Raw genomic sequence first — 15,777 nt, 5'->3', positions numbered from 1 at the left:
CTTTTTACACACTGCTGTGTATTTTTCTTTTTACTGCGCCATCATTCTTTTTCACTGCTGTGAAGAATAATTTCTTTTCCTCCCGTGTGCAACACTTACAAAAAAAAAGTCAACACTCAAAACATAAAAGACTTATTACATACGTTTTTTTTACATTCAATACATGCCGTATGTAAATATAAAAAAATATTAAAACGTGCCCATATCCCATACGAAACTTAATTAATGAGCATATGCGCCCATACCTCCATAAAAAAGATTTACGTGCAATATATGAAAACTTCAATATACTACCTACCACTATGACATTTCATTAATTAAACGTATGGTCAACAAAACTTTGATTTACTCCACGCTATGAATTTAATGTTTGCCGTATGCAGGTTTGGAGCAGCTTCGGGCAATCAACGGTTGAAGAAGGTGGAGCACATCCGACGGTGGAGGGCAATATCGGAAGACCAACAAGTGTTGAACTTTATCCCCCGAGATTCTTACGTTGCGTTATGTCAGGGCTGAACCACGTGTCATCACCAAAATTTCTCGGGTTCAAACATCGGAAAAGTACCTTTGCCTGAAATCAACCCGAGAGATTTCCGGCTGGTTGGCTGAACGTTTTCAGGCAGTGGTCTGGCTGCGTTGAAATTACATTTTCAACACTCCCCTTTAATTTCAACAGCTGGGCATTCAGTCATACCCAGACACTTTCTCAAAAATTCAAAGCTCTTCTGATCAAGTGGCTTTGTCAAGATGTCTGCAACCTGTTCTTGAGTCCTGCAATGTTCTAGGACAATTTCTCCATTGTTCACCAATTCTCTGATGTAGTGAAACCTTGTATCAATGTGTTTCGGTCTCTTATGAAACACTGAATTCTTTGACAATGCAATAGCAGAGCTATTGTCACAAAAGATCACTGTCGCTTTTGCCTGCTCTTGGCCTAAGCTTCTCAACATTCTTCTCATCCAAACTCCTTGACATGCTGCTGCTGTAGCTGCCACATATTCAGCCTCTGCTGTAGACAATGCTACAATGGACTGCTTCTTAGAAGCCCATGAAATGGCTCCTGAACCCATATGAAAAACATAACCGGAAGTGCTCTTCCGATCATCTACACTTCCAGCCCAATCACTGTCAGTGTATCCAATTAAATCTGAACTTTCTGAGACACTATATAATATGCCAAACATTTTAGTACCTTTGACATACCTCAAAATTCTCTTTGCTGCCTGCCAATGTGCCTCCTTCGGCCTCTCCATGAACCTGGAAATTAAACTAACAGCATACATTAAATCAGGCCTAGTTGCTGTTAAATACATAAGGCTGCCTACAATGCTTTTATACAAGCTAGGATCAAAATCCTTGCTGCTGTCCTCTCTGCTGAGCTTTAATCCCATCACTGTGGGAGTGATGGCTGCCTTGCATTCTTGCATGTTAAATCTGCTCAATACTTGATTTACATATCTAGCTTGTGAGATAAATATTCCTTTTTCATTTTGATCTACTTCTATGCCTAAGAAGTATCTCAAGAAACCCATGTCAGTCATTTCAAATTCATCCTTCATGACTGATTTAAAATTCTCAATGAGCTGATCATCATTACCTGTGAAAATCACATCATCAACATACAAGACAACAATTAAAATTTTACCATCATTTTCCTTGATGTATACTGTGGGTTCTCCTTCACATTTGTCAAATTCATTATCTAATAGATATGAATCTATCCTGCTGTACCATGCTCTTGGCGCTTGCTTCAGCCCATAAAGAGCTTTCTTCAATTTGCACACTTTGTGCTCTTCACCTTTCTTCTCATATCCGAGAGGCTGTTCCACATAGACCTCTTCCATTAACACTCCATTTAGGAATGCTGATTTTACATCCATTTGGTAGACTTTCCATTTGTTTTGTGCTGCCATGGACAACACTGCTCTCACGGTTTCCATTCTTGCAACCGGGGTGAAAGTCTCCTCATAATCTCTCCCATACTGCTGCTTGTACCCTTTGACAACCAGCCTTGCCTTATGCCTTTCAATCTTGCCTTCAGCATTGCTCTTGGTCTTGTAGACCCATTTCACACCACTGACTTCTTTGCCTTTCGGTAGCTCAACCAAATCCCATGTTTTGTTTCTCTCTATGGCATTCATCTCCTCATCCATAGCTTCTATCCATTTCCTATCTTTAATTGCATCTTCGAAATGAATAGGATCATCAACATGACAATACAAGGCAAATAAGGAATTCATTCCTTCATCATAAATTTCACTTAGATTTCTAAACTTCTTACCTCGTTCACTTGGTGTGCAAGTGCTTGAGGATGCACTTGAATTTCCTCCTTGTGGTGTGCATGGAGAAGCACTCTCATTGATCCTCAATGGTGTACCTTGATGTCCTTGTGTTGTCCTCAATGGTGTCCCTTGTTGTCCTTGTGTTGGTGCTGCTGTTTGGGGATGTATCTCAGCCACCTCCTCATCATCTTCATCTTGAGACAAACAGTTTTTGACATTCACTGTTTTCTCTATGCTTCCATCCCAAGCTTCCTCTTCAATGAATTGAACATCCCTGCTGACAAAGAACTTCTTGGTAGATGGAATGTACAGCCTGTAGGCTTTGGATTCATCACTGTATCCAATGAAGATGCATTTCTCCCCTTTGCTGTCCAACTTCCTCCTTAGCTGATCTGGAATGTGTGCATAGGCCACACATCCAAAAACTCTCATGTGGGTGACTCCTTGCTTTCTCCCACTCCATGCCTCTTCTGGCACTTTGTTCATGACTGCTTTTGTAGGACACCTGTTCAATATATAAACTGCACAATGTACAGCTTCAGCCCAATACTCATTTGGCAAATGCTTTGCCTTCAACATGCTCCTTGCCATCTCCATGATGGTTCTGTTCTTCCTTTCAGCAACTCCATTTTGCTGTGGAGTGTACCTTGCTGTAAACTGTTTGTGAATTCCATTTTCTCTACAAAATCTTAGGAATTCCTTGGAGATATACTCACCTCCTCTATCAGTTCTCAAAACTTTTATATGCAGCCCGCTTTGGTTTTCCACAAATGCCTTGAAGTTTTGGAATTTCTCAAACACTTCACTTTTGTTTTTAAGGAAATATATCCAAGTCTTTCTTGTACAGTCATCAATGAATGTTAGGAAATATAGGCTGCCTGCTAATGATGGAGCTTGCATTGGTCCACACAAATCTGAGTGGATAATCTCTAAGGGTGCCTTTGCCCTTATGCTTTTCCCTGATGGAAAACTTTCTCTGTGTTGTTTTCCCAAAATGCAGCCTTCACATAGGCTGTCCGGTTTCTCTATCAATGGTAATCCTCTTACCATTCCTTTCCTACTCAACAAGTTTAGACCTCCAAAATTGAGATGACCAAATCTCAAGTGCCACAACCAATTTTCATCCTTTGGCACGCTTTGGAAGGCCTCTTGGGTGACTGCTGCAATTTCATTTTTGTTTTTCAAATCTGCCCTGATCCTCAAGGGGAACATCCTGTTCCTTGTCATCTTCACTTCAGCAATGCATCTTTTGCTGGGTGGTATATCCATGATGGTGCATACATCATTTTTAAAGAAAACATTGTACCCCTTATGGACAAGCTGTCCAACACTCAAGAGGTTACATCTCATGCCAGGGACATAGTATACATCTGCTATGGTTTTCTTTTCTCCTTGTTTTGTAAATATTTTTACCTCTCCTTTTCCCATAACAGACACTTTGCTATCAGTACCTAGTGTGACTTCTGATTTCAAATTCTGATTTAAGGCTGAAAAGAGGGCTATATTCCCTGTCATATGGTTGCTGCAACCTGAGTCTAAAAACCATATGTCCTCACTATGTGTTTCAGCCATGTTACAAGCTAACAGAACATTGTCTTGACTGCTGTTTTCTCTTGTAACATTTGCATTTTGTCTACTGTTCATATCATGTTGTTTCTTTCTACAATCACTAGCATAATGTCCATACTTTTTGCAATAATAGCATTGAACATTAGATTTATCATACCTTTGTCCTTGAGCCTGATACTGATCTCTTTGTTGGCTGCTGCCTTGACCTTAGTTCTGATTTGGATTGCTGCCTCTTCCTTGTGCATTTGATGGGCTGTTCCTTCCACCTCTGTTCTGGCTTCTGCCTCTTCCTCTTCTGTTTCCTCTGCCTTGACCTCTACCTCTTCCAAAGGACATCTGGGTCTTGAAGGCTTGCTCAAGAGATGAGTTTTCATTCCTACTCAACCTCTGCTCATGTGTTATCAGTGATGCATGTAGCTCATCAACTGAATAGCTTGAGAGATCCTTTGTCTCTTCAATGGTGGTGACTATGGCATCAAACCTAACCTTGAGGGTAAGACCCTCAATATTTTCTCCACAATTCTTCTGTCTTCAATGGTTTCTCCATGAGTTCTCATTTGTGTGATTACACCAATCACATGAGTGAAGAATGAGTCAATGTTATCTGACTCCTTCATGTTCAAGTTCTCAAAATCCTTTCTCAGCAATTGTAGTTTTGCTGTCTTCACTCTCTCCATGCCTTGATAGGCTGTCTTAAGGGTTTGCCATGCTTCATTGGCTGTCTTAGCTGCTGCTAACCTTGGAAACATACTCTGGTCTACTGCTAGATACAACAACACACGGGCTTTTGAGTCCTTCTTCCTATTGTTCTTCAGCAGATCCTTCTCTCCCTGAGTTAATGCATTGAACTCAGTTTCATCTGCTGGTTCTTCAAAACCTTCTTCAACTATTTCCCATAAATCTTGGGAAGCAAGCAGGGCTGTCATAGTTATTGACCAGTAGTCATAGTTCTTCCCATTAAACTGTGGGAGCTGGGTGTTAAACAAACCCATACCAGTGCTTGTGCTAGCCATTCCTTGTATTCTGATCTATGTCTCTAAATCCTTGACTGTGTGTTTAAAACAGCTGACTGTTTCTTCAGCAACACAAAAAAAACTTTTGAAATACCTGAATCCTTTGATGTCTGAGTCTTCTGTCTGCCTGAGAAGTTTTGCTGCAGCTACAAACCTTCTCCCTTCAGCTTCTTTGTCACCTTCAAAGAGCCTAAGCCTGCTCTGATACCACTGTTGGGTATTTTTGATGGGGAAAATACCAAAAACCAAACATTCAAACACACAGAGGCAATGCTCTGTTTTTACTTTTCTCCAGGATCCTTTTGTGCACAGAAGACTTAAAAAAAATTCACTGAGAGACAGAGTATTTCAACACCATAAAAGATTTCTGAGAAATTACTGGGTTAACTGCTGTAAATCCCTTTTTACATTCACTGCAGTGAAAACAACTTACTGCTGTAATAAAAGTTTACATAAGTTTACTGCTGTAAACAAAATTCACACAGACTTACAAAAAAAACTTCACCATTTTCTTTATGCACTGCTTGTGCAAAAACCACACATGGTTTTCTTACACCAAAAATTACATCACCTGGTTCTTCTCATTTTACACACTGCTATGTATTTTTCTTTTTACTGCGCCATCATTCTTTTTCACTGCTGTGAAGAATAATTTCTTTTCCTCCCGTGTGCAACACTTACAAAAAAAAAGTCAACACTCAAAACATAAAAGACTTATTACATACGTTTTTTTTACATTCAATACATGCCGTATGTAAATATAAAAAAATATTAAAACGTGCCCATATCCCATACTTAACTTAATTAATGAGTATATGCGCCCATACCTCCATAAAAAAGATTTACGTGCAATATATGAAAACTTCAATATACTACCTACCACTATGACATTTCATTAATTAAACGTATGGTCAACAAAACTTTGATTTACTCCACGCTATGAATTTAATGTTTGCCGTATGCAGGTTTGGAGCAGCTTCGGGCAATCAACGGTTGAAGAAGGTGGAGCACATCCGACGGTGGAGGGCAATATCGGAAGACCAACAAGTGTTGAACTTTATCCCCGAGATTCTTACGTTGCGTTACGTCAGGGCTGAACCACGTGTCATCACCAAAATTTCTCGGGTTCAAACATCGGAAAAGTACCTTTGCCTGAAATCAACCCGAGAGCTTTCCGGCTGGTTGGCTGAACGTTTTCAGGCAGTGGTCTGGCTGCGTTGAAATTACATTTTCAACATTGACTAGAACTCAAGTAATTGAAATGAACTAGACTAATTATAAAAGCACGTGGATTGACAGTTAAGACGTATACGTGGAGGTTGCACTTATTTTTTCCAATACGGCCCTTTATTTACAATTACAAAAATTAAACTAAGATGTATGTTGGTTTGAGTCTCAACTAAGTTTACAAAGCCTCAAAAACTTTGACATCGATGTTTTGGTTGGATTTTTTCTCCTTTTTCTTCAAAATTCTAAATTTTTTTAATTGTTTCAACTTTATTTTTGTTTGCAGTTGGTTTTAAATTTCAGTTTCTGCATCTCTTTCATTGTTTAATATAGAAAATTATTTGAGGTTGTCCATGTATATTCTCTACTTCTTCAAAAATTTGCCACATGTCATTTTCTATAGTTTACTTTTTATCATCAGTCTTTTGATCATTAATTTGTTGCAACATAAGTCCATAATAAAATTTTCTCTCTTCAAGACTCCAATACATGAAAATTTCTATAAGTTTTTTTACAATGTCCACAATGTCTTCAACATTCATTGTCCACATTGTTTTCAACATTCATTGCTGCAACTTCTATGCAAACTTCATCAAAACATAGTGTTTCAAGCCATGATTCAAGAAACATTAATTCTTCTTCAAATTTTGTTGTTTATTCTTTATTGTTGTTAACATCTGCACACTCAAATCAATGTTAATTTTATATGAAAATACATATGCAGAACCATATGGATTATGATCTTCTTGCTTTGCAATGATAACTTTCTCTACTTCCTCTTCCCTCCCTACCTCTAGTGTTGCATCATAATCTTTATCTTCCATTTCTTTACCAACTTTTGTTGTTGCAAACTTGTTGTCTTCCACTTGACCTCCAAACACAAGTGAGACTCTTGTCACCAAATAACAACATATCAATGAAATGTTTATGTTATATCATATGCAACCACTCATCACTATTTAATTGTTCTTCATCAAAGTTAACATCTACAATTTTGAATTGTTGGATCCACCATATCATTTTAATTGCTTCAATGGAAACTTCACTATCTTTAGCAAGATCTATTGTTGGATTCACTAAATCATCATCCACTTGTAGCTGAGCACAATAGGATTTATGGCCATCTATGTGTTCTTTCTCTGCAACACGTAACACACCATCATCATTGTCATCCATTTTAAGTGGTATTCACCAAACTCTTCATCTTTTTGTACATCTGCTACTTTAAATCAACCTTCATTTTCATATTCAACTTGAGTACTCACCCTTACACCAAAAAGCCTCTCAATCTGAAGCGTCATTTGTAGTGAGGGGAGGAATGTTGTTATCTACACATTCCTTCATGCATTTTAATGCAAAGGCATTCTTTAACCTTTTGGTTTCTAATTATTTCAAGTAAATCTCAAATAGTTCTTATTGTTGCTTTGATTTTCTTAACTTCTTGGTTTTATCCATTTGTTGAACATTGACTAATAACAAATCCACACAACCCATATACATAACAACTTAACTTCTCTGCTGACCACCTCTATAAAACAATAAACAATCTTCGTTATCAACTCTGGCTCTAACAACAATGGCACTACTACTTTCCAAACAACATGCTCCTGTATATTCCACTCCACTAAACGCGATCTTTTTATCCATGGAGGAAGACTTTTTTAAAAAAGGTTCTTTTAAGTGAGATTGCCAAATGGAAAAATGCCCATTTTTTCTAAATATACCTAAAAGGAAAATTTGAATGTCATCTTTTTAAGAAATCTTTATCTGTTTTGCAAATAACTATCAACGAAGCCCTTTTAAAAATGAGATGAACCATTTTAAAACAACACCATCGCCCTCTGTTCTTCCAACGTATTCACGTATTCAAAATTTAACCCATTAAAAAAAATAACAGATGCGTAAATACCTTTGTTGCGAACTTTTTAAAATGAATTTGTGGCTTAAAATATGTCTAAATGCGTTTGTTGAAAAACTTTTCAAACGTAACATGCTCATGTAGATTCCACTAAATGCGATCTTTTTATCCATGTATGTAAGACTTTTTCAAAAAAGATTACTTTAAATGAAATTGCCAAATGGAAAAATGCCCCCTTTTCTAAATAGACTTTAAAAAAAAAAAATTGAATGTCTTGTTTTTGAGAAATCTTTATCTGTTTTGAAAATAACTATCAACGAAGCCCTTTTAAAAATTCGATGAACCATTTTAAAACAACACCATCCCCATCAGTTCTTCCAACGTATTCAAAATTTAACCCATTAAGAAAAATAACACGTGTAAATACCTTTGTTGCGAACTTTTTAAAATGAATTTGTGGCTTAACATATGCGTAAATGCCTTTGTTGCAAACTTTTTCAAACGTTATTTTTGCTTAATACATGCGTAAATACCTTTGCTTTGGAATTTTCGTGGCAATTTTTTTTTTAATTTAGGGTTAATGCTTACATTAGTGTTCAGGAGGCCGTGTTAGTGTTCGTGTTCATGAAATCACTAGTGCTTGAAGTGTCCACCATATAACGCGGTTGCTACTATGGTTGGGGTGCGTTAGTGTGTTTTCCTCATAGAACATTTTTTTGTTATCACTTCGAAGCGGGTTCACGCTTAGTTCTGCTTGGTTGATGGATTTTGGTTTTTTTTGCCACAACTGATTTGTTTATTCTCTTTCTCAAGCTCTTATTCTCTATGCTTTGAAATTCTATTCTCATTGGGTTTTATGCAACCTCACGCTTTAATATCATGACAAATATTATAGAGGCATAAGACAAACAAACATTACTCCATACAAGGGGTTTTAAGACAATATTTAAGACAATTTACTTTCAAGAGACAATAGCTATGATTAAAGACATATTGCCTCTCTAGAGAGAGTATGTCTTAAATCCCACATGTTGTCTCTATAGAGACAATGTCTTTAATCTCAATTATTGTCTCTCTAGAAACAATAAAAATATCTCTTTACAAAATATAGAATATGAATCTTTTTGTTTCTTCAATGATTAATTCATGTTAGGGCACGATGGAATTGAACCAGCAACCTCCTACTTGCAAAGCAGTTGCTCTTCCATTGAGCTAGCACCCTTTAAATAAATGTGTTGAATGAATTCTCCATGTTACAAACCTTTTGGGAAATCCCAATTAATATGGATTACTTCATTACATAACTTCTTTCGATATAAAACTGACTGAACGGTAAAAACTAAATTTACCCATAATTACATTATTTTCATAATTGTTGTCATTAGTTCAACATAACTATACTAATGCCTCAACTAGAGTGTGTCTGTTAAGGGTTTCCATCTTTAGGTAATCCCTCTTCAAATATTTATCTCAAAAGGATTCCACTTAGCTCCAGAGTTGTATACGGTTGCAACAATTGTCTTTGGTTACCTTCTAAAGTTGTTTGAGTTCAAAGATAGATCCAAGATATTCTAGTACCTGATGGTGGGTAACTGCTTAATGACCACTTTACAGATGATTCAATGATTCAATGATCACTTCAGAACTCAACCAAACTTAGGTACCATGTAGTGCCTAGACACGTTCCTAGCTCGAGAGTTGTATGTGGTTGCAACAATTGTCGTGGGTTACCTTCTAAAGCTGCTTGAGTTCAAAGAACTTAGGTACCATCACTACAACAAAACCAGCGATTAGCGTCCCTTTTCACTTCTTTTTTTGCATCTAGAGCCCATTTTTGGTGCTATTTGCATCCATTTATCAAATATGGTGCAAAAATTGACACAAAATTTGCATCAAGTTTTGCACCAAATCTTACACCAAGTTTAGCACCAGGTATTACAATAGGTTTTGCACCACGTTTTGCACCAAATTTTATGCCAAGTTTTGCGTCATCCTTTACACCAGGTTTTGTTCCAGGTTTTGCACCTAATTTTGGTTGACATACTTTTGCATCCTCATTTGCATCCACTTTTTGCACCTACACTTGCATCAACTTTTGCATCGACTTTTGCATCCTTTTTTAAATCATTTTTTGCATCCATTTTTTCATCCATTTGTGCATCCCTTTTGTGCCAAGTTTTACATCGAGTTTTGTGTCTAGTTTTGCATATAATTTTGCATCTACTTTTGTTGCATCCACTTTTCCATCTTGTTTGGCATCCATATTTACATCCTCTTTTGCATCTATTATTGTACCCACTATTGCATCTAATATTTTTGTGCCACAATTAGCGCCTAGTTTGGCACCTCCTTTTGCACCCACTTTTGATTATAATTTTGCATCCACGTTTGCATCCTCATTTGCGTCTAGGTTTTCATCAACTACTACATCTATTTTTGCATCCCTTTTTGTATCCAATTTTGGACCAGGATTTGCATCGGGTTTTATGTCTCGTTTTGCATCTACTTTTGCATCGACTTCTATTGCATCCACTTTTTCACACAATTTTGCATCCACTGTTGCACCCATTTTAAATTTCACTTTTTGCATCCATTTTTACATCTTCATTTGCATCATACTTTGATTCTTTTTTTGCATCTATCATTACATCCACTTTTGTTATGCCACAATTTGCACCATGTTTTGCACTCACTGTTATATCCATGTTTGCTTCCAATTTTGCATCCATGTTCTCATCCTCTTTTGCATCAAATATTGCATCTATTTTTGCATCCACTTTTGTGTCAGGTTTATGCATTGGGTTTTGCATCTCATATTGTATCTACTTTTGCATCTACTTACGTTGTATCCATTTTTTGCATCCAATTTTGTTTTGCCTGTTGCATCAATGTTTGCTTCCACTTTTACATCCATTTTTGCATATTTTTTGTCTATTGTTACATCTACTTTTGTTGCACCATATCTTGCGCCTACCATTGCAACCACATTTGCTTCCACGTTTGCATCCCCTATTGCATCCACTTTTGTTTCATCCATTTTTGCATCTGCTTTTGTGTCCGTTGTTGCATCCACATTTGTTTCACCACAATTTGTGCCAAGTTTTACACCTACCATTGGACCCATGTTTTCTTCCACTTTTGCCTTCATGTTTGCATCCAAGTTTGCATTGACAACTGCATCTACTTTTGCATCCACTTTTGTGTCAGGTTTTTCATGTTGTTGTGCATCTACTTATGTTGTATCCACTTTTCATCCAATTTTACCTCTATTGTTGCCCCCATTTCTATGTTCGCTTTTGCATCCCTTTTCCAACACTCGTCATATTTTCTGCATTGATGATATTCCTTATGGCATTGACAATTATGAACAATTGATGACAATGTCAATAATATTGACAATGATGAAAATGAAGATGATGGCGATGACATGAATTGTGATTATGATGATAAAGACGATAGTGGTTACAATAACAATGATGATGATGGCAATGATTATGATGATGACGATGCTAATGACGTTGGCGAATCTTCCCAATTTTAGATGTTGTCATTGTCATAATCATAAGCATTATCTTTGGTGTCATCATCATCATTTTCATCTAGGTCATCATCAAAAACTATAATGGCATGAATGATGATCATGATTACAACAATGTCGATAGAAATTACATTAATGATGATGATGGGGATCATAAAAATGACAATGACAATGATAATGGTGGTGATGATGATCATCATCGATCATCTCTCAAAAATAGAGTTGTTATTTCTCTTATGTATATCAATGTGTCCTAAACAACCCTTTTAGCACTGATCACATTTTTTGGGTTGATGATATTTCTTACAACATCTACAATTATGAACAATTGCAAACAATGTCCATAATGATGATGATGATGGCATGAATGGTGATTATGATGATAATGTAATGATGGCAATAACAATGACAAGGATGTGATGGTGATGACAATAATTATGATAATGAGAATGACCTTACAATCTTATGGATTCGTGAACAATTACTAGTTTCAATACCATCTTCTGGATACGTATTACTATCATACTTTTTAGATTTTCTGTCTCTCTTGAGGTATCTTACTATAATGGTGTTGTCAACACTAGAAAGATATCTTGTTGTAATGGTGGTTCTAATGTTAGCACTAGCAAAGTTTTTGTTAAATTTTGGTTAAAAAAAACTGATTTATGCAATTATTTTGACAATCTATGTAAAAAAGTAAATAACATCCAATTATTTTGACTGTAGTCCCATTGATTATCATGAATTCACCAGTCTGAAGACCATCTTCTACATACATATTATTATTAAACTTTTTGCATTATATCCCTCTTATATCTTGTTGTAATGGTAGTATTAGCACTAGAAAAATATCTTGTTGTAATGGTGATGTTAGTATTAGCACCAAAAAAATCACTAAATATAATTCCCTAAGTCCTATATATAATAAAAATCAAAAGAAAGAAAAATAATGCCCAATGAATGGTAACTCATGTATTCACACCCTCTTTGGAAAACATATGAATATATACACTCCTAGTCACACTTGATCACATGTTTGTGATGGTTAAATCATGAAGTCCTCTTTTGCCCTTTCATTTTCACTTCATCATTTAAGCACCTAATTGAGGATCTAGGGAATTTTTCTTGCCTAAGGGTTTCATGTATACTCTTGGTTTACTTATGGCACACTACGATCAATCATGTGACGGAGTGAAATACTTAAGTTTGTGGACTTTTAGAATAGTGTATTAAGTTAGTCACCACACACACATGTATTACATGTCATTGATCCACATGTGTGGTTTGGAGACTCATTGCTTGAGAACTTTAATGGATACTACTTTAGGGCCTTGATGATATATCTTACAAAATTGCTTGGTAAACATTGTGATTCATCCTTTCTTTTCCTCGAGACACTTGATAATATTGAAGTCACTCCCAATAATCCATGGAGATGGGGAGTATAAATTACTTGTGCTGGAAATAGAATTGAGAAATAGAGGTTTTCCATTTGCGATATTGGAGTCATAGACACTGGATACATTGGAGTCTATGATTTGGATATTGGAGTCTATGATTTGGATATTGGAGTCATAGACATTGGATATTATTGGAGTCATAATGCGAAAATAGGTAAACATATTGGTAACCTTGATGTCTTGATCATTCCAAATAATAACCATTCCACCCAAGTATATCTAATCATCAATCACTACTATTTGGAAATTCCTCCCCCATTTTCTAATTATATGAGGTAGAACCTCACTTAATATTTTTATTTCTTATATCAACATTATTGATGGGTGCTTTGCATACCATTTTTCTTTTGTGAGTATTTGTTTTCCTTTACTATTGAGGTCCCTCATGTTCCATGAGACTATTTTCATGGATAATTTACACCGAAAGGAAGTATATTGTGACTAAAAAAAACATGTTCCAAGATTTATGTTATTGGACAATGCCACTTCATGACTCCTATATTTCCTTAACCTGGGATTGAATGGTGAAATTGATAGCCTTAAGGGAAATTAACGAATGAAAATCTCAAAAAGAGGTGACTTTTGACTTTATCACATATAAGTTAATATACTAAAAAAAATATCCATAAAAATTTCATCAATCAATGAATCTTTAAAAAAAATATCCAAAACAATTTCATCAAGCAATGAAGCATTACATTATAAATTACAATCTATAAACCTTTTGGGAACTTTTTGCTAAACCATGTTCAAAACCAACATATTTAATATCAATATTTAACAATAATATGGAAAATAACACATTTTCTTAAATTAAATAACATGTTATCAATCCTAAGATATAGACTATGTTTAGATATAGACTATAATATAGACTATGTTTAGATTACATCATATATCAGAGATGATGATGATTAGGATGGCGATGGCATTGGTGATGATTATGTGGATGATATTATCAGGATGGTCAAGATGATGATCATGGAAATGATCATGAGGATGAGCTTGACTATGATTTTCGTGGTGCTAGCTAGCCATGCGTTATTTTTTATATTTAGTTGGATGTCTTAATATGGTAATCATACATTTGAATTTTAGTTTATTTGAATAATGATGATGATACTATCGGCACTATCTTGTTACCTTATGAATATGTTGAAAATTGTTTACAATTTTTTTATGAGAATTATCATGTATGACGAGATTCCTATTTTTTTATGGATGTTGTGAATTTACCTTAGCATAATGATATCTATGAAACATTTTTATTTGGTAATCTTACATTGACTTTTAGTTGATTTGATTAAATATGATGATGATATTATCATTTTTATCTTGTTATTTTATGTATATATTGAAAATTATCAACATTATTTTGATGGAGAATTATTATGTATGATGATATTACTATCTTTTGATGGATGTTGTGAATTTACCTTAGAATAATGGTGTTCATGAAATATTTTCATATGATAATCACACATTTCAATCTTAGTTGATTTGATTAAAGATGATGAGGATATTATTAGTATTATCTTGTTACTTTATATATGTGTTGAAACCTATCAATGCTTTTTTATGGAGAATGATTATGTATGATGATATTACTATTTTTGGATGTAATGTTGTGAATTTACCTTGGAATAATGATATTTACGATAAATGTTGATTTAGTAGTAATATATGTATATTGAAAATTGTCAATGATTTTTTGATGGAGAATTGTTATATATGAGGATACTGCTATATTTTTTATGAATGTTGTCAATTACACTTAAATTTTTTTACAAATAATAAGTTATGAATTTGAATTGTGATATATTCTTAAATGTGTTATACATGAAAATACCTCCTCATCATCTTGGAGGAGAATACTATGCTATTGGTTGAAATACCCCTTTCTCCTAAACTATATAAGCCTATAATATAAGTTATGTATGATGAGGACCACGATATCCTAGCCTATAACAAGTTGTCCCCTTCATCTAACTTTTGTTATCAAAATTCTCACATTAGAGGAATTTTCAACTCAAAAAATAACCACTTAAGAAAAAATTAAGAAACTAATAAAATAATGCCATGTAGACAATTTTTTAATATATCATTTTTATTATTCTTTTACCAAAATTACCCAAATAAATGTCACATTTATCAAAATAACTGTATATGTATTTTATATTTAAATTAATATATTAGCACAAGATTTAATAAAATTTAAAGTAAAAAAATAAATTTAAATTAAAAAAGCAAATTCAAAATTTAAAGGAAATTTAAATTTAAATTTAAATTACCCAAATAAATGTCACTTTTATCACCATCTACATGTATTTTATATTGAAATTAATTTATTAACACAAGATTTAAGAAAATTTAAATTTCAAAGGAAAATTTGAAATATAAATTTAAGTTAAATTTAAATTTAAGTTACTCAAATAAATTCACTTTTTTCAAAATAACCATATGTTTATATTTTATATTTAAATTAATTTATCAATAGAAGATTTAATAAAATTTAAATTAAGAAAGTAAATTTAAAATTTAAATTAAATTTAGGATTTATGATTTTATATTTAAATTTATTTATTTAACACGCCATGATTTACTCTTCATTAAAAATATTCCGATATTCTAATTTGTATAGATTAAGATATTAATTTAATTTTTAATATTAAGATATTAATTTAATTTTTAATATTTAATATAGTTTTGGGTCACTTGGGCACTATTCACAGTTAAATTAGGTAAGTTATATTATTAAAAAAAAATCCACTGCCTAGTCACACTTGTATGTTTTTTAAATTTTAAAGGATTTTGATTGGATTACACATTA

Source organism: Pinus tabuliformis, chromosome J (assembly GCF_031772625.1).
Source record: "Pinus tabuliformis cultivar Carrire ecotype Pingquan chromosome J, CPIR1, whole genome shotgun sequence".
NCBI lineage: Eukaryota > Viridiplantae > Streptophyta > Pinopsida > Pinales > Pinaceae > Pinus > Pinus tabuliformis.
This window is presented reverse-complemented; position numbering follows the sequence as displayed.